At 42.9% G+C, this 19,918-nt stretch overlaps 2 protein-coding genes across 8 annotated transcripts in view; one reads left to right on the forward strand and one right to left on the reverse strand.

Moving 5' to 3' along the window:
- LOC132874863 (uncharacterized) overlaps positions 1-19,918 on the forward strand; it is an 86,939-nt gene that overhangs the window by 16,858 nt on the left and 50,163 nt on the right. For 6 of the 7 annotated variants that reach the window (XM_060911318.1, XM_060911323.1, XM_060911319.1 and 3 more), the window contains exon 6: positions 18,055-18,166. The exons of the other annotated variant lie outside the window; for it this stretch is intronic. The gene's annotated coding sequence lies outside the window, so the exon portion shown is untranslated. The remainder of the gene's footprint in view (positions 1-18,054; positions 18,167-19,918) is intronic. 7 annotated transcript variants of the gene reach the window in all.
- Positions 8,851-19,918, reverse strand: part of cep89 (centrosomal protein 89) — a 452,909-nt gene continuing 441,841 nt past the window's right edge. The window contains exon 21 of the transcript XR_009651712.1: positions 8,851-9,057. The gene's annotated coding sequence lies outside the window, so the exon portion shown is untranslated. The remainder of the gene's footprint in view (positions 9,058-19,918) is intronic.

The raw sequence follows: 19,918 nt of genomic DNA on the forward strand, positions 1-19,918 counted from the left end.
TTGGTGGGAAACAGGAAGTTGGCCTTTCTATCTGTTTATGCTCCTTCCACATACGATCCTGCATTCTTCTCAAAGCTCACAAACTATCTTCTCAATATGGCGGGCTATGAGATTGTGATGGGGGCACACAGGCGATTGCTCCAAGACAACGAGGGAGGCTCAGCCTCCTCTAAAAATGATGAACATCGTGTAGGATGAATTGCGCTAGGCTTATGTTATAGCCGACCTTATAACATTGCTATTTCAAATCCAGAATCATAGAAATATGTGCTCAACCCAACTACAGTGTGAAATCATTCCGTTATAACTTTCCCCAGTTCGTCTAATGTGTGCGTGAGTTTTTCCCCCTCGTGACAACGCGGTGCAGCCCAGCCTCAGTGGACTTCAATGGCATTTGGGAGCTATGCGCTTTTCAATCTCAAAATGCAAGACGATTATTGGACAAATACTGCGAAAACGCCCGCCCACGGAGTCTCACGGACTCCCAGCCTCAGTGGACTTCAATGGCATTTGGGAGCTATGCGCTTTTCAATCTCAAAATGCAAGACAGTTATTGGACAAGTACTGCGAAAACGCCCGCCCACGGACTCCGAGCCTCACAGTGGGAGGGACATGGCAGTTTCCGCGAGGAGACTGGTGATTGGTGAAAGCGGCCGGGTATTTTCTTTGATTGACAGCTCGTTTCAACTATAGACAGGCAGCGGTGAATTTCAGTTCAGTCCCATGCGGATTCGCAAGTGCTGTGGTGTATTGTAAGAGATCAGCTTACATTTCGATTTCATTCGTTACATACGGTTTCTACCAGCTTTTTTAGTTTGTATATATTTTCATTGTAAATAAAGTGTAAATATAGTGTTGTCAAGTTTGCTATATAGTTCCAGAAATTTCGTTTGAGTGACTGAACTTGAACTTGAGGGGGCTAGTCAGCTAGCAAGAAAGCTGCGCACGGATGCCAAGCATTGCTGATTTAATTTTGGCGAAGCCATTTGCCAGTCTTCCTTTCGAGGAAAAAATTAAAATTAAAGGGCAGGGTAGACCAACGCCTCAAATTGACTTGGTGAAAAAGGTAGGGAATAATACTCGTTCCTTTCAGCTCTCCTGGTAGGAGAAAGTGAATTGGCTAACAGCAAGTGACCCACATCAACAACAGTAAATAGGCTACTTTAGTAATATGTCATGTATGGACCAAAAATATAGAATCTATTTAACCCTTTGGTGACTGACCCCTTGAAAATGGTTCCTCCAGGAACCATGACATTTCAGTTGTCAAGACAACGGAAAAACTAAAATACAAATACAAGAGCATTTTGTTTTGTGCACAAGAGCATTGTGACGTATCTTTCTGTTTTTGTATTTTAGTTTTTCCGTTGTCTTGACAACTGAAACGTCATCGTTCCTGGAGGAACCATTTTCAAGGGGTCAGTCACCAAAGGGTTAAAATGTTTATGCTGAGTATATTATATTGAAATATATATTTCTCTGGATATGAATTAAAACACAGCTACAATTTGGAAAACATTTTTAAACAAAAACACAGCCAAGAACATTTCACACTACAGACCTGGATTAAAAGTGAAGGGTTATCAAAATTGTCAATAAAATCTCAGTCAAAATAAGTAAAATATAGGGAAAGTGTCATTGAATGAAATGTGTGGCACCCAGCTTTATGTTTGGCTCCCCAAGGTCAGTGCTTGTGCCTATTCCAGAACACTCTGCTGTTACTGCTGAGGTTCCTGACAAAGAGCTGCTTTCAATAATGATCAATTTTTAAACAACATGCCACAATTTTAAAATATAAAATGTTAAAATATCCCCCCCAACACCACCATCATGTATATTGGACAGTAGGCTAATGGGCCAAAAGAACCTGTTGTTATTTCACAGTTTGTGACCCTGCCAACAATCAGCCAGATCAGAGGCAAGAGTATGGGCAAAATTGATGTGTTTTTTCTTTTTTCTTTTAAAATCTGGAAATATCGTAACCGACCAGCCTCCCGTTTGAAAGACTACCAGCCGCCACTGTGGGGGCAGATATGAATGCGGTCATGTCTCATGATGAGGACAGGTCAGGAGAAAGTGAAACTCATTTACAAGCAGCATGCACTGATAAACTCAGAAGCTGTATTTCTGCACTGTCTCTGGTAGATTCATGGCGTTTTCTTAATGCCACTGGCAAGGCAAGTTTATTTATATAGCATATTTCATACACAGTGGCAGTTCAGTGTGCTTTACAGAAGTCAAAGCAGAACAGTAAACAATAGAAAATAAAATTACATAAAATAATTGGGGAAGAAAAATAATAAGAATTAAACAATAGTAGAAATAAAATAATAAAATGAAATAAAGTTCAAAAAAGGAATCAGCCTCGAAATTAATTATTATTATGGGTTTAACTCATAAAGCGCGCTCTTCCCGTGGCTCTTCCACGAGGATCACCAAATAAAATCGTCCCGCAGACAAAATCTATGAGGATCACCAAAAATCGTCCCGCAGACAAAATCTACGAGGATCACAGTAAGAAAGAATTAAAGTAAAATCATTAAACTCCAAGATTAAAAAGAAATTAAAATAAAGTAAAATCATTAAAATCAAAATTAAAAGAAATGTTAAAGGAAATTAATTACTTAGGTAAAAATTAATCAAGTGAAAGCATCTGAAAACAGCTTTGTCTTGAGCCTGGATTTAAAACTAACAACAGTAGGAGCATTTTTGATATCATCTGGAAGTTGGTTCCAAAGCTTAGCAGCATAGCAACTAAAGGCTGCTTCACCACACTTCGTTTTGACAGCTGGTATTACTAGCAAGTTTTTCTCCTGTGATCTTAGACCTAGTTGGTGCATATAATTGAAACATATCCAGTAGGTAGCTGGGTCCCATCCCATTTAATGTTTTAAATAGAAGAAGTAGTGCTTTAAAGTCAATTCTATAGCTCACTGGGAGCCAGTGCAGAGACCTTAGGATTGGAGTGATATGGACTACCCTTTTTGTTCTTGTAAGAACCCTTGCTGCTGCATTTTGGATTAGCTGAAGCTCTTTGATGGTCTTTTTTGGAAGACCTGTGAAAAGGCTATTGCAGTAATCAACCCTACTGGAGATGAAAGCATGAATAAGTTTTTCTAGATCATGTTTTGACATGAGACCCCTGAGTTTAGAAATGTTTTTTAGGTGATAGAATGCAGACTTTTTTACCACTTTCATATGACTGTTGAAGTTAAGTTCGCTGTCAATAAGGACACCAAGGTTTTTTACAGTATCCTTTGCTTTAAGCCCCTTAGTTTCAAGAACAGTGGCAATCCTAAGCCTTTCTTCCTTTTTGCCAAATATAATTGCTTCAGTTTTATCTGCGTTCAGCTGAAGAAAATTGTGAGACATCCATTTGTTAATTTGGTCAATGCATCTATTAAGAGACTCAAAAGGGGCATAGTCATTAGGTGACATAGCTAAGTAAAGCTGAGTGTCATCTGCATAGCTATGGAAGTTTATTGAGTTATTCTTAATAATTTGTCCAAGTGGGAGCATATAAAGGTTGAATAGTAATGGTCCCAGGATTGAGCCCTGGGGAACCCCACAGTTCAAGGACACGGGTGATGAACTGTGGCCTCCAATGGCCACATAAAAAAAAAAAATCTTTGTTGTAGGTAAGATTTTAACCAGTTGATTACTATACCAGTAAATCCAACCCAATGCTCCAGTCGATGTAACAGTATGGAATGATCTACCGTGTCAAATGCAGCACTTAAGTCTAAAAGCACCAAGACTGATGTTTTACCAGCATCAGAATTAAGATGTAGGTCATTCATGACTTTAGTAAGAGCTGTTTCAGTGCTATGATTGGCATGAAAACCTGACCGAAACTTATCAAAACATCCGTTTAATGTCAGGAAGGCAGTTAATTGATTAAAAACAATTTTTTCAATTATTTTACCAACGAATGGCAAATTGGATATGGGCCTGTAGTTGTTGAGTACTGAGACATCCAGGTTATTCTTTTTCAGGAGGGGTTTTACAACCGCTTTTTTCAGAGATGAGGGAAACATGCCAGTTTGTAAGGAGGTGTTGATAATCTGAAGTACCTCGTCTGATATTAGGTGAAGAACAGATTTGAAAAAGACTGTAGGTAAAATGTCCAGTTCAGATGTGGAGGAGCTGAGACTTTGTACTGTTTTTCTCAGAGTCTCAACATCAATTAAACTAAATGTTGACATTGTATTACGACCCCCTCTCTCGTTATCCAATGGTTCCAGATTTTGAAGTGTTTGCACCTGTGTGGCTATATTCATACGTATTTTATCAATCTTTCCTTTGAAAAAAGATGCAAAGTCATTGCATGTGTTAACTGAGAGAAATTCAGAAGGCATTTGTTTTGATGGGTTTGTTAGCTTTTCAACTGTAGAAAATAGCACACGGGTATTGTTGATATTCCTATTAATAATGTCAGCAAAAAAAAGACTGTCTTGCTTTAGAAATTTCTAAGTTGTATTTACATAACATCCCTTTGTAGAGTTGATAATGAATCTGGAGTTTAGATTTACGTCATTTTCTTTCAGACTTTCTACATTCCCTCTTTAAAGGGATAGTTCGGGATTTTTGACATGAATCTGTATGGCATCCCCATCAACAGTGTCGTGCAAACACACTGACTTACCCCTGACAGCATCCTGTGAGTCCAGTTCTTGTCCAGTTTTGGTCCAGACGAAAGTAGTCCGGCAAGTTTGTTGGGGTCACGAAAGTAAAACGTTTTTCGTCTCAAAACAGTATGTGTTCAAAAGAGTGATATATTTGCATCACAAAACCGTTGTCAAATAAAAAGTCAGACCTCGAAATCGCTTGGCACTATTTTCTCTCCCTTCTTATCACTGCGCGCTGCCGCCAGGTGACAGCCACGGCTGTTTCATTCATTGTTTACTAGTGATGGGAATTTCGGCTCTTTTGGCTCTTCTTACTATAAGGAGCCGGCTCTTTCAGAAGATTTTTTATAATTATTTCTCATGACTTGTACATTCACATCGAGTACACATATCAATGCAAATTAACACGAAGGGATTTACTAGACCAATTTATATCTGGAACTATTTTCAGCCACAGCACAGGCAAAGTACCGCTGCAGGCGCAAAGACACCGCGCAGCGCCTGAAAATGGGTGCGCAGCGCCTGAAAACCCGTTTTCAGGCGCTGCGCGGTGTCTTTGCGCCTTCCTTTTCCTACCTATTCCTTTAATTGCTGCAATTAACTAGTTAATTCTGATTATATTTCTCCTCTCAGTTATAATCTGTCCTGCTTTTGAAAAGATCCTCTCTGGGGGGACAGATGCTGCCACTATCCTCCGTGCCATCATGTGTGTAAGCCGTGGATAGAGTGCAGCCTTGTGCCGCTTTTCCACTACAAACGCGGCTGAGTCGGGCTGAGCCGTGCCGTGCTGAGTCGGGCTGAGCGGGGCTGTTGGAGTTGCATTTCGACTACAACCGCGCTGAACCGTACTGGCTGGAAGTGGGTGGACACACTGGGTGGAGTTAGCGAAAGTGGGTGGACGTCACGTGATGTCGTTAAGCAGCGCAAACAGTGACATCAGTGATCTTTTAAGCGGTAGTCTCACGACCCGAATAGTAAACAATAAACATGGAGGACATGGAGTCGTTAGTGTTGCTGGTCTTGGTGCTGTGGCTTGTTGTCACTGACAACAGATACTGGCAAGAGCGTATAGATGAGGCGAGGCGGCGCATAAGGCTTCAGAAATTCGTAATTCTTCTTCTTCCGGGTTTGCGGTGTTTACAGATCCCAGCGTGCTTGCGGGGCGTGTGTGGGCATGTGAGGACACTCCTCCTCACCAATCAGTGCACAGGGGAGTGTCTGCTCACGCCCCCAGCCTCAGTCAGCTCGCTTTGGCTCGCTTCAGCCCCACTCCAAAACGGTGCGAGTTTTAGGGGCTAAGCAGGGCTGAAGCGAGCTGAGTCGTGCTGGTTTTTGGTAGTCGAAACGCGAGCCGTGTCGGGCTGAAGTGAGCTGAAGTGAGCTGAAAAAGGGTAGTGGAAAAGGGCCATTGGTCTCCCACCAGCTTAGTGGGTCTGCGTTTCGCTGTCACCTGGCGCCAGCGCGCAGTGATAAGAAGGGAGAGAAAATAGTGCCAAGCGATTTCGAGGTCTGACTTTTTATTTGACAACGGTTTTGTGATGCAAATATATCACTCTTTTGAACACTTTTGAACGCGCCTTACCAGCTAATAAGGTGATCACAAAGGCAATCTTGCGGCGATCCGTAGTGTAGGTGGTAGACTGAAGCTCAAAGGTGAGTTGACACTGGGTAAGGAACTCTCGGCACTCACTGTGCTTGCCGTCATACCTCTGTGGTGCAGGAAGGCTGGGCTCGCAAGGTGAAGAAGGCAGCATGGCAGGAGGCACAGGAGCGGGAGCTGGATCAGGAGATGCAGGCAGAGATGTCAGCTGTGCCAGGGTTTTCCCGATTTGCTGAAGCAGTTCCTTGTGGCGAGCAAGGGCCTCACGTTGGCTGGCGAGCGTACATCCATGAGCGTCCATGGTTGCTCCGAAGCGTGTCAAAGCTGCCGTAATTCCCTGAAGGTTGGCCGGGTAGACAGTTGAAGCAGCCTCTGCTGAGTCGGTCATGACGGAGTCTTTCTGTTAGGGTTTTGCTGGGATTCAAACCTGGTTCGTTGGTGTGATGATCCAGCAAACCCCCACTAGGCCACCAGGGGGATGACTCAAATGCAGAGGCGTGAGGCGGAAGTAGAAAAAGTATCAAAAGGTTTATTTATACTATGTACACTATATACAATCCAGGGCAAAACAAAAGAAAACAGAGTATAATCCAAAAGTTCAAAAAGAAAAAGGCAAAAATGCAAAAGCTCAGAAGATCCACAAAACACAGTCACTACTAAATCCAAAAGAAAAGCAAAGTGCAAAACAAAGAACACAGTACAAAGGAAACTGGAGATAAACATAACAGCACAAAGACTCCATGACAAGAGGACTGAACTCAGGGGTATAAATACACAAACTAATTAAGGACACAGGTGAAGATAATTAGGACTAAACAGGCAATTAACAAAAACACAAAACACAGGAACAGTGGCGGCCTCTAGAGGCCAAAATAAACATGACACGAAAAGGAAATAACAGCGGCCTCTAGAGGCCAAAACAGTCCAAGTCCTAACATTACCACCCCCTGCACACTTTTGGGACCACCTCAACTCCATTCTAAGGAAATATATCTGGAATGGGAAACGTGCTAGGATTAGGCTGTCCACTATGCAACGCTCTAGGCAGGATGGAGGTTTATCTTTTCCTGACTGTAAAGTTTATGCCCAAGCATTTGTGTTGCGCCCCATATCAGTCTGGTTTAATTCAAATAAAAATGTGGCATGGAGAGCTATTGAAGAGTCAATGGTCACCCCCTATAATTTAAGAGATTTGTTTTTTTGCAATGTTCCTACTCGGCAATGCGCCCTTCGTTTTGGTCCAATCATAACCCATTTGTTATCCACTTGGAAGGTTGTAGAAAGACAAACAGGATCTATATCAAAATGGCATCATCACTTTCCACTTTTTAATAATAATGGGTTTCTATCTGGGAGTACCCCATTTAGATCTTCTCAGTGGGCAGAGTGCAACATCACAACTCTTGGACTACGTTCAGACTGCACCCTGAAACGACCCATATCCGATTTTTTTGCCTATATGTGACTTGTATCCAATTTGTTATTGACAATCTGAATGACACAGATCCGATTTTTTCACATGCGACCCAGGCCGCTTGGATATGTGGTCCTAAATCCGATGCATAGCCGATATTTTCACATGCGACTGCAGTCTGACCGGACAGGTTGCATTAATGCGACCTACACGTCATCAACAAGAGACAAACGTCACTATTCTGCGTTGGCTAATCCCGCCTCTTTGGTGGAAAACAACAACATTTGTACAGTTTTCAGAATTTAAATAGACTTTTATAGAATTGATCAAGCTAATGGTGGATTTGGTAGGGACCTGGATGTTGATCTGTTAGCCTGATTAAATAAAACAGTTTCTATAACTGATTTATAACTTAAACCATCCTGTATTACAAGATTATAAGATTGTTCTGGAAATTTCCAGTAATTTGACACCTTCAGTCTCATTACTCTGCTGCCCACATTAATCAGATTATTGTGTGAGTTCCGCCACCGCCACAAAAACCACATCGCCAGGTCTCGCCTCATCTCCATCGCAAACTGCACTGGTGTTTATGCACCTTGAGCCAGCGCTGAGAGAAGTTGCAGAATTCAGCTGGCTATAAACAATCTAAATAAATATTTATAAAAATGTAGAAAAAGTTTATTAATATGACGAAATAAATATGTGCAAATTATTAAGCCTGAATTAAGAGTTTGGTAATACAGCGGCCGTATCCCAAATGACTGCCTACTGAAGCTCGAGTGCACTATATAGAGTTTAAAAATCCATTACTTCCTAGTAACATGTAGTGTACTTATATAGAAATTAGAGAGACATTTAGGAGTCAACCCTCGTTACCAGGCTACACGTTTTCATTTCAGTTCGGAAACAAAAACACACACGAGACCTCACACTTTAACACTAACCAGATAATTAAACAAACAAAAAAAGAAATCATTAAACTTGAAGAGTGCGCTTTTTTTTGTTTACGTATTACGTAGATGTGCTTATTACGTGTCAATTTGCTCATGCGGGACACTTTTGGGTCGTTTTCCGTTCATATTGGAGATCGCATACAAGTCTCATATAATTGATAATGTGAACGGCCTAACAAAAAAATCGGATTTCACAACAAATCGGATATGGGTCGTTTCAGGTTTCAGTCTGAATGTAGTGTTGGAGACCTGTATGATGACAAAGGCTTGAGAATGTTTCAGGGCCTGAAGTCGAAGTACAATATACCGGCCTCTACTTTCTACTTATACTTACGCATCAGATCAGCTCTTAATGCTCTTGGTCTTGCTCTTGACACAAAATTACCAGTGCATAGTATTCGCAATGATATATATTTCAATGACTTCATCCCTTCTTCTGCTTCATCTATTTACTCCTTTCTGATGAAAAAAACAAGGAAACATAACTGTCAACTGTTAATTTCACTGTTAAGTGATTGATTTCCTAATAAACATATTTGAAATAGAATTTTCTATATTTCTGCATAAATATGACCTAAAACATCATCAGATTTTCACACAAGTCCTAAAAGTAGATAAAGAGAACCCAGTTAAGCAAATTAGACAAAAATATTATACTTGGTCATTTATTTATTGAGGAAATGATCCAATATTACATATCTGTGAGTGGCAAAAGTATGTGAACCTCTAGGATTAGCAGTTAATTTGAAGGTGAAATTAGAGTCGGGTGTTTTCAATCAATGGGATAACAATCAGGTGTGAGTGGGCACCCTGTTTTATTTAAAGAATGGAGATCTATCAAAGTCTGATCTTCACAACACGTTTGTGGAAGTGTATCATGGCACGAACAAAGGAGATTTCTGAGGACCTTAGAAAAAGCATTGTTGATGCTCATCAGGCTGGAAAAGGTTACAAAACCATCTCTAAAGAGTTTGGACTCCACCAATCCACAGTCAGACAGACAGTGTACAAATGGAGGGAATTCAAGACCGTTGTTACCCTCCCCAGGGGTGGTTGACCAACAAAGATTACTCCAAGAGCAAGGCGTGTAATAATCAGCGAGGTCACAAAGGATCCCAGGATAACTTCTAAGCAACTGAAGGCCTCTCTATTGGCTAATGTTAATGTTTATGAGTCCACCATCAAGAGAACACTGAACAACAATAGTGTGCATGGCAGGGTTGCAAGGAGAAAACTACTGCTCTCCAAAAAGAACATTGCTGCTTGTCTGCAGTTTGCTAAAGATCACATGGACAAGCCAGAAGGCTCATCCTCATCTCATCTCATTCAGTACGTTTACATGCACATCCAAATTGAGCTACTGTCGGTAATCGAGCAAAGGGTCCCAGCAGGGGTGCCAGAGAAATCCAATCCTACATGCACACAAGGAAATCGAGCTATTGTGTGAGGTACATTGTGCACCCGAGCCACAGGTGGCGCTACACGCCCCATCATGTTGGTACACTTCCGGTTGTCATCATGAAGAAGAGCTATTCAAGAGTGTAAACAAAGTTATCAGTTCCGTGTTCTCCATTACGCGCTTTTCTCCTGTCCATGAATTTTAATATATTCAACTCCTTAAGCTGAATGAGCATGAACTCTGTCTCCACATTGCTCCAGAAGTGCACGTTTCTGCTCGCCATTTTCTCTTCTTCATTTGTTCCTCCTGACCTCTTCTGCTGCTCACTACTACTGTTGTCATGCCGACCGAGGCTGTCGTGTTTCCCGCTTGTGGTCTCGTCACTCGTCACTTCTGGAAGGGGCAGTGCTGAAGAAAGTAGCTCGACTACCTAGCTCAATAGGGTATACATGCACTAAGTAGCTCGGCAAAAATCGCATAATCTAGGTCGTGTAGCTCGATTACGAGAAATCAAGTTCGGTTCAATTTCAGCCTAGCTAAGATGTTTCCATGGCATTTAGAACTTCGATTTCAGTCGAGCAAAGGCAGAAATTCGATTTTCTCTATGTGCATGTAAACGCACTGACTATCTCTAGCCGCTTTATCCTGTTCTACAGGGTCGCAGGCAAGCTGGAGCCTATCCCAGCTGACTACGGGCGAAAGGCAGGGTACACCCTGGACAAGTCGCCAGGTCATCACAGGACTGACACATAGACACAGACAACCATTCACACTCACACCTACGGTCAATTTAGAGTCACCAGTTAACCTAACCTGCATGTCTTTGGACTGTGGGGGAAACCAGAGCACCCGGAGGAAACCCACGCGGACATGGGGAGAACATGCAAACTCCACACAGAAAGGCCCTCGTCGGCCACAGGGCTCAAACCCAGACCTTCTTGCTGTGAGGTGACAGCGCTAACCACTACACCACCATGCCGCCCAGCAAGAAGGCTATTGGAAAAATGTATTGTGGACGGATGAGACCAAAATAGAACTTTTTGGTTTAAATGAGAAGCGTTATGTTTGGAAAAAGGAAAACACTGCATTCCAGCATAAGAACCTTACAGTGGTGCTTGAAAGTTTGTGAACCCTTCAGAATTTTCTATATTTCTGTATAAATATGACCTAAAACATCATCAGATTTTCACACAAGTCCTAAAAGTAGATAAAAAGAACCCAGTTAAACAAATGAGACAAAAATATTATACTTGGTCATTTATTTATTGAGGAAAATGATCCAATATTACATATCTGTGAGTGGCAAAAGTATGTGAACCTCAAGGATTAGCAGTTAATTTGAAGGTGAAATTAGAGTCAGGTGTTTTCAATCAATGGGATGACAATCAGGTGTGAGTGGGCACCCTGTTCTATTTAAAGAACAGGGATCTATCAAAGTCTGATCTTCACAACACATGTTTGTGGAAGTGTATCATGGCACAAACAAAGTAGATTTTGGAGGACCTCAGAAAAAGTGTTGTTGATGCTCATCAGGCTGGAAAAGGTTACAAAACCATCTCTAAAGAGTTTGGACTCCACCAATCCGCAGTCAGACAGATTGTGTACAAATGAAGGAAATTCAAGACCATTGTTACCCTCCCCAGGAATGGTCGACCAACAAAGATCACTCCAAGAGCAAGGCGTGTAATAGTCAGCGAGGTCACAAAGGACCCCAGGGTAACTTCTAAGCAACTGAAGGCCTCTCTCACATTGGCTAATGTTAATGTTCATGAGTCCACCATCAGGAGAACACTGAACAACAATAGTGTGCATGGCAGGGTTGCAAGGAGAAAGCCACTGCTCTCCAAAAAGAACATTGCTGCTCATCTGCAGTTTGCTAAAGATCACATGGACAAGCCAGAAGGCTATTGGAAGAATGTTTTGGGGACGGATGAGACCAAAATAGAACTTCTGGTTTAAATGAGAAGCGTTATGTTTGGAGAAAGGAAAACACTGCATTCCAGCATAAGAACCTTATCCCATCTGTGAAACATGGTGGTGGTAGTATCACGGTTTGGGCCTGTTTTGCTGCATCTGGGCCAGGACGGCTTGCCATCATTGATGGAACAATGAATTCTGAATTATACCAGTGAATTCTAAAGGAAAATGTCAGGACATCTGTCCATGAACTGAATCTCAAGAGAAGGTGGGTCATGCAGCAAGACAACGACCCTAAGCACACAAGTCGTTCTACCAAAGAATGGTTAAAGAATAATAAAGTTAATGTTTTGGAATGGCCAAGTCAAAGTCCTGACCTTAATCCAATGGAAATGTTGTGGAAGGACCTGAAGCGAGCAGTTCATGTGAGGAAACCCACCAACATCCCAGAGTTGAAGCTGTTCTGTACGGAGGAACGGGCTAAAATTCCTCCAAGCCGGTGTGCAGGACTGATCAACAGTTACCGCAAATGTTTAGTTGCAGTTATTGCTGCACAAGGGGGTCACACCAGATACTGAAAGCAAAGGTTCACATACTTTTGCCACTCACAGATATGTAATATTGGATCATTTTCCTCAATAAATAAATGACCAAGTACAATATTTTTGTCTCATTTGTTTAACTGGGTTCTCTTTATCTACTTTTAGGACTTGTGTGAAAATCTGATGATGTTTTAGGTCATATTTATGCAGAAATATAGAAAATTCTAAAGGGTTCAAAAACTTCCAATCACCACTGTATATACTCATTTGATTTAATCCATGTTTCTGTTAAACATAGTACATTAAACTCCTGATCAGTAATAAGTTCATTAACAGTTAATACTTTGGATCTAAGAGATCTAATATGTAATAGTCCTACCTTTAGATCAAAGGGCTGACAGTGGCTGTACAGTCAGTATGATCTAATTTTATATTACTTTGATTACTCAGACAAACTCTGAGTATTTGTATAGCTTGGGGAAAAGACACACAGTCTCAATATAGTGGAACCTGAGTGACGACTCTGTGCAGCTATCACTCAGTCGGTTTAGCCTGTTTGTCTGCTCCTTGGCCTTGGATTGTCACAAGTTAACTAGGCCTGTTCTGAGACTATGAGCTATGGTGCAAGAAATGAGAGCAACACCTTCCTGAGTGGGATGGATACCATCCCGCCCTAACAGGCCAGCGTTGCCTTCAAAACTACTCCAATTACCTATAAAGCCCCATGTTGTTTTCAGAGCACGACCAACCAGCAGTTCAGTGACCATAACCTGCTGTAAGCTACATTGCCACACCACACTGGGATGGGTCCAGAGCATATTACAGCATCAGACATTGCCTTCATCAATTTAAACACCTCCACAAAGTTACTCATAGTAACCTCAGACTGATGAAGGTATATATTAGCTCCTCCATGAATAACTATCTTCGAAAACCTATGCTTGCCTAAGACCCGAAGATTACCTGCTATGTTCAGCACCCTGGCTCCCAGTATACACCTAACTAAAGTTGCTGGTGCCCCTCAAGGCCTAGCTAATTTCACATTGTAACAGTTCCTGATGTGGGTGGAGCACAGAAGCATGGCAGGCAATAGTTGATGTTCACATACACACTTTTTATTTGGTTATTTTGGCTTTTCAGCTTCATTCATTTATTCAGTCAGTCACACACGTGCTGGGGTTGGGGAGCTCCTCTTCTCTGCTCTCCCCCCTCCTTTTATGCTCAAGCCCTATGACAAACAAACAAACACACCCACACACATTAATGACACCAGGTGTAATGACTTAGCCACTTACCTTCCCTGACCCCGCCCTCCATTCACAAACTGCAGCTTGGCCATGCCCCCGTTGCCACATACCCCCACCGCCCGACTCAGGCTGGGGAGCTGTCCGGCCTGAAGCAGACTCCCCTTCCTGACAGGAAAGAAAGTCCGCCACCACCATCTGCGCCCCCGGCCTGTGGACCACCTCGAACTTAAACGGCTGGAGAGCAAGATACCAACGGGTGATCCGTGCATTGGCATCCTTCATGTGGTGGAGCCACTGGAGGGGCGCGTGGTCCAAACAGAGAGTGAAAGAGCACCCAAGCAGGTAGTATCGGAGGGCAAGGACTGCCCACTTGATGGCAAGGCACTCTTTCTCGATGGTGCTGTACTTGCTTTCATGCATCGAGAGTTTACAGCTGATGTACAGCACGGGGCACTCCTCGCCCTCCACCTTCTGGGACAAAACAGCCCCCAGCCCTCTGTCAGATGTGTCAGTCTGTAAAATAAAGGGGAGAGAGAAGTCAGGGGAGTGCAAAAGTGGCCCCCCACACAGTGCAGCTTTTACCTTAGAGAATGTCTGTTGGCACTGCTCTGTCCACTGGACCGGATCTGGAGCCCCCTTTTTAGTGAGATCGGTTAAAGGGCTAGTGATGTCTGAATAATTAGGTATAAACCTACGATAATAGCCAGCCAGCCCCAGGAACTGTCTCACCCCCTTTTTGGTCTTGGGCCTCGGGCAGGCTGCAATCGCTGTAGTCTTGTTAATTTGGGGATGCACCTGCCCATGACCCAAGTGGAACCCCAGATACCATACTTCCACTCACCCAATTGCACACTTTTTAGGGTTAGCTCTGAGGCCCGCATGCCTCAGCAACTTTAGAACGGACCTCAGATGTTCTAGGTGCCGTGGCGAATCATGGCTGTAGAATATTATATCATCGAGATATGCGGCCGTGTAGGCAGCGTGAGGGCGGTGGACCCTGTCCATGAGCTGCTGGAACATAGCGGGCGCCCCAAATAACCCAAAAGGGAGCATGACAAATTGGTGTAATGCAAACGGTGTGGAAAAGGCTGTTTTATCTTGGGATAGAGGAGTCAAGGGGATCTGCCAATATCCCTTTGTTAGATCCAGTGTCGAATAAAAGCGAGCCGCACGTAACCGATCAAGCAACTCATCAATGCGAAGCATTGGGTATGCGTCAAATTTAGTCTACACACAAGTGAACCGACCCATCGGTCTTGGGAACCAGGACCACTGGGCTGCTCCAGTCACTGTGGGACTCCTTGATTATGCCCATCTCGAGCATGGCCTTGAGTTCATCCCGGACCACTTTTTTTTGTGTTCGGGTAGGCGGTAAGGGCAGCTACGCACCACCACCCCTGGGGGTGTCTCAATGTGGTGTTCTATGAGGTGGGTGCAGCCGGATATGGGCGAGAACATGTCGGAAAATTCCTCCTGCATCTTGGCCACCTCCGTGAGTTGGATCAATGAGAGGTGGTCTCCACAGGGGACCAGAGTGTTTTGAGATGTTACCTTTTTTACCTCGGGCCCCAGCTCCGCTAGTTCTCTGGCTCTATCGACGCCAATGCCACAGGGACCCCTCATTCCAGCATTTTAAAAGGTTGAGGTGGTAGATTTGCAATGCCCCGCCCCTATCCGCTCGCCTCACCTCATAGTTGACGTCCCCGACTCGCCGTGTGACCTCGAAGGGTCCTTGCCACTTGGCGATTAATTTAGAACTCGACGTGGGCAATAATACGAGTACTTAGTCTCCCGGCATGAACTCTCTAAGGCGCATGCCCCATCATATAGACAGCTTCAACATTCTTGTGCCTGCCGCAAATTCTCCTGGGTTAATTGCGTGAGTGTGGAGTTTTGCGTGCAGGTCAAGAACGTACTGGATTTCATTCTTGCTAGGTGAAGGTCCCTCCCAATTTTCTCGTAGCACATCCAAAATGCCACGCTGCTTATGCCCATATAATAATTCGAATGGAGAAAGCCCCGTGGAGGCTTGCGGGACCTCTCGTACTGCAAATAACAGGGGCTCGAGCCACTTATCCCAGTTACATGCGTCCTCACTTACAAATTTCCGAATTATGTTCTTGAGTGTTTGGTTAAATCGTTCCACTAAGCCATCCGTTTGTGGGTGATAGACACTGGTGTGGATAGACTTAATCCTCAGTAACCCATACAGCTTGTGTAGTGTGCTTGAGATAAACGAAGTGCTTTGGTCTGTCAGGATTTCTTTCGGAATCCCGACCTGGGAGATAAAGCGGAAGAGCACTTCCGCAATACTGCATGCTGAGATATTGCGGAGAGGCACTGCTTCCGGATATCGCGTTGCATAGTCCACCGGAACTAAAATAAAGCGATATCCCCATGCTGACTGATCTAATGGCCCGACGAGATCCATCCCAATTCTTTCAAAAGGGGTCTTGATTAGAGGGAGAGGGCGCAAAGGCGCTTTTGGAGTGGCCACGGGATTGACTAATTGGCATTCACAGCATGCTGCACACCACCAACGGACGTCCCCGCAAATCCCTGGCCAATAGAACCGGGCCATTATTCGAGCTAGTGTTTTATCTTGCCCCAAGTGTCCAGCCATGGGATTAAAGTGAGCCGCATAGAATACGAGTTCCCTACGGCTCTTTGGGATCAACAATTGAGTTATCTGTTCTCCTGTTTGAGTGTCCTGCGTCACTCGGTACATTAAGGTCTATTGATATTAAGGTCTATTGACATTAAAGCAGATCCATTTTGGATGGCCTCCGATTGCTGTCTTTGCATGGGAAGAAACAAAAACTTGCAGTCTTTGGTGTTCTCATAAAAAGAATTAAAATGCAGAAGGGAAAGTGAAAATACAACAAAATGAAAATGATAGTGGACAATTATTTGTAGAAAAGATGAAAAAGATTGTAGATTAAATGCCAAAATCGAAAGAAAAAAAAATACTCATGGCAAACAATTCGAAAACAGGAATTACGTCACAGGAACTACAAAGGATCAAAGAAGGATTTGATTAGAGTTGCACAGCACCCTCAGCGATGATATATGTGGGGAAATTGGATACCTATAAATTTGGCTCCAGTTCACATCTTATGGTGGTCACTTACACACTGCAAAAGAATAGTGGAATATTTCTGGAATAACTGCTGGTATATGTAAGGGATGGCACCATTGCAGTTCACTCCTGAATGTAGATGTTCTCACTCAGAGTACAACAGTTGTTATTATTAACACATTCCAGCAGATGTGTTAATAATATGGTGATTAAATAGAGTGCCTCAGGTCCAACTCCAGACTCTCCAAGCACAGTTCATTATGGACTCTGGGCCCCTTCATTGACTAGAATGGCCTTCTGAGCATCGGAGATTATCTGAAACAAGTAGATCTAGGACATGATGAGAAAAGGCCTGTCATCTTACCTGAATGCCATCATGGATCTACTCTCCAAGCACATCGCTTTCATGAGAAGACACAACATAAGGGTCAGCACTTTAGAGCAGGTGCTATCCAATCTGCTGGATATTGGATAAGTTGTGTCAAGCGGTGCGTAACCAGTCTCATTTTCAAATGTGTGACATTGTGTAAGCTTAAAGGGTCTTGCAAAGTGCGAAAGATGGCAGATCTGCCTCCTGATAGACTCAGCATGGATCTTCCACTTACTCATATGGGCTTAGAAGTGTTTGGACCCTAGTGTGTATCTGCACATAGAACCAGAGGAGGGCGTACTGAAAGTAAGAGTTGGGCTCACCGTTTTACTTGTTAAAGCATCAGGGCCATCCACATTGTGGCCATATGGACACTTCTACCTTCAAAAACGCTTTAAAGAGATTCCTGGCTATTAGAGGACTAGTCAAACACATCTGCTCTGTTAAAGGTACAAATTTTTATGTGAGCCTGCAAAAACTTGGGAATTCCTTCTAATGCTGATGGAAGCGCTGTAGAGAACTTCCGCATGGAATATGGCTGTATGTGGACATTTAACCTTCCCCACTTTTCCCACATGGGAGGAGTCTAGGAAAGAATGACCGGTATCATAAGAATAATTCTGGATTCTACACTCCAGCAAATGGGATCTCCCAAGTGATATACTGGGACATATTAGAAGAGTATTTAATCTAATCAATAAATAAACTCAATGGGGAGAAGATACATAGATGCATGAAATCTATCAGTCAGGATTTAGGTCTCATCACAGTACTGAGACAACACCGGTTAAAGTTGTAAATGACCTACTACTGGCCTCTGATCAGCGTTGGGCATCCTTACTTGTGTTGCTTGACTTTAGTGCAGTTTTTGACACTACTGATCATATTATTCTCCTTCACAGACTAGAAAATGTCATTGGAGTTAAGGGACTGGCCCTCTCTTGTCTCAGGTGTTGTTTGACTGATCTTTATCAGTTTATAGATGTAAAGGATGACTTCTCCATGAATCCTAAGGTAAAATTTGGTGTGCCACAAGGTTCTGTCTTTGGCTCACTGCTTTTTTTCTCTCTATATGCTACCTCTGGGTACAATTATTCATAAATATGGTATTACCTTTCACTTTTATGCTGATGACACACAGTTATATGTTTCAGCAAAGCCAGATGAGAGACACCAGCGTAGTAAAAGTTAGGCACTACATGCTGAGTAACTTCCTCCTACTTAAATCTGACAAGATAGATGTACTTCTACTCAGAACACAGAAAACTAGAAGCAAGTTTTCTGATTACATAGTAACTCTGGAATAATTTTCAGTGGCATCATGTGTAGCAGTAAAAGACCTTGGTCTGAGTCCTGACTCCAGTCTCTCTTCTGAAGCTCATGTAGATAGTATTACTCAGATATCCTTCCTTCATCTCAGAAATGTTCCTAAATAAAAATGTCACTATTTGATACAGAAAAAAATAGTTAATGCTTTAGATACCTCTAGGTTGGATAATTGTAATGCCTTGCTGTCTGGATGCTCTAGTACAACCCCGATTCCAAAAAAGTTGGGACAAAGTACAAATTGTAAATAAAAATGGAATGCAATGATGTGGAAGTTTCAACATTCCATATTTTATTCAGAATAGAACATAGATGATATATCAAATGTTTAAACTGAGAAAATGTATAATTTAAAGAGAAAAATTAGGTGATTTTAAATTTCATGACAACACCACATCTCAAAAAAGTTGGGACAAGGCCATGTTTACCACTGTGAGACATCCCCTTTTCTCTTTACAACAGTCTGTAAACGTCTGGGGACTGAGGAGACAAGTTGCTCAAGTTTAGGGATAGGAATGTTAACCCATTCTTGTCTAATGTAGGATTCTAGTTGCTCAACTGTCTTTGGTCTTTTTTGTCGTATCTTCTGTTTTATGACGCGCCAAATGTTTTCTATGGGTGAAAGATCTGGACTGCAGGCTGGCCAGTTCAGTACCTGGACCCTTCTTCTATGCAGCCATGATTCTGTAATTGATGCAGTGTGTGGTTTGGCATTGTCATGTTGGAAAATGCAAGGTCTTCCCTGAAAGAGATGTCGTCTGGATGGGAGCATATGTTGCTCTAGAACCTGGATATACCTTTCAGCATTGATGGTGTCTTTCCAGATGTGTAAGCTGCCCATGCCACACGCACTAATGCAACCCCATACCATCAGAGATGCAGGCTTCTGAACTGAGCGCTGATAACAACTTGGGTCGTCCTTCTCCTCTTTAGTCCGAATGACACGGCGTCCCCAATTTCCATAAAGAACTTCAAATTTTGATTTGTCTGACAACAGAACAGTTTTCCACTTTGCCACAGTCCATTTTAAATGAGCCTTGGCCCAGAGATGATGTCTGCACTTCTGGATCATGTTTAGATACGGCTTCTTCTTTGAACTATCGAGTTTTAGCTGGCAACAGCGGATGGCACGGTGAATTGTGTTCACAGATAATGTTCTCTGGAAATATTCCTGAGCCCACTTTGTGATTTCCAATACAGAAGCATGCCTGTATGTGATGCAGTGTCGTCTAAGGGCCCGAAGATCACGGGCACCCAGTATGGTTTTCCAGCCTTGACCCTTACGCACAGAGATTCTTCCAGATTCTCTGAATCTTTTGATGATATTATGCACTGTAGATGATGATATGTTCAAACTCTTTGCAATTTTACACTGTCGAACTCCTGTCTGATATTGCTCCACTATTTGTCGGCACAGAATTAGGGGGATTGGCGATCCTC

This window comes from Neoarius graeffei, chromosome 27 (genome assembly GCF_027579695.1).
Source record: "Neoarius graeffei isolate fNeoGra1 chromosome 27, fNeoGra1.pri, whole genome shotgun sequence".
Classification (NCBI taxonomy): Eukaryota; Metazoa; Chordata; class Actinopteri; order Siluriformes; family Ariidae; genus Neoarius; species Neoarius graeffei.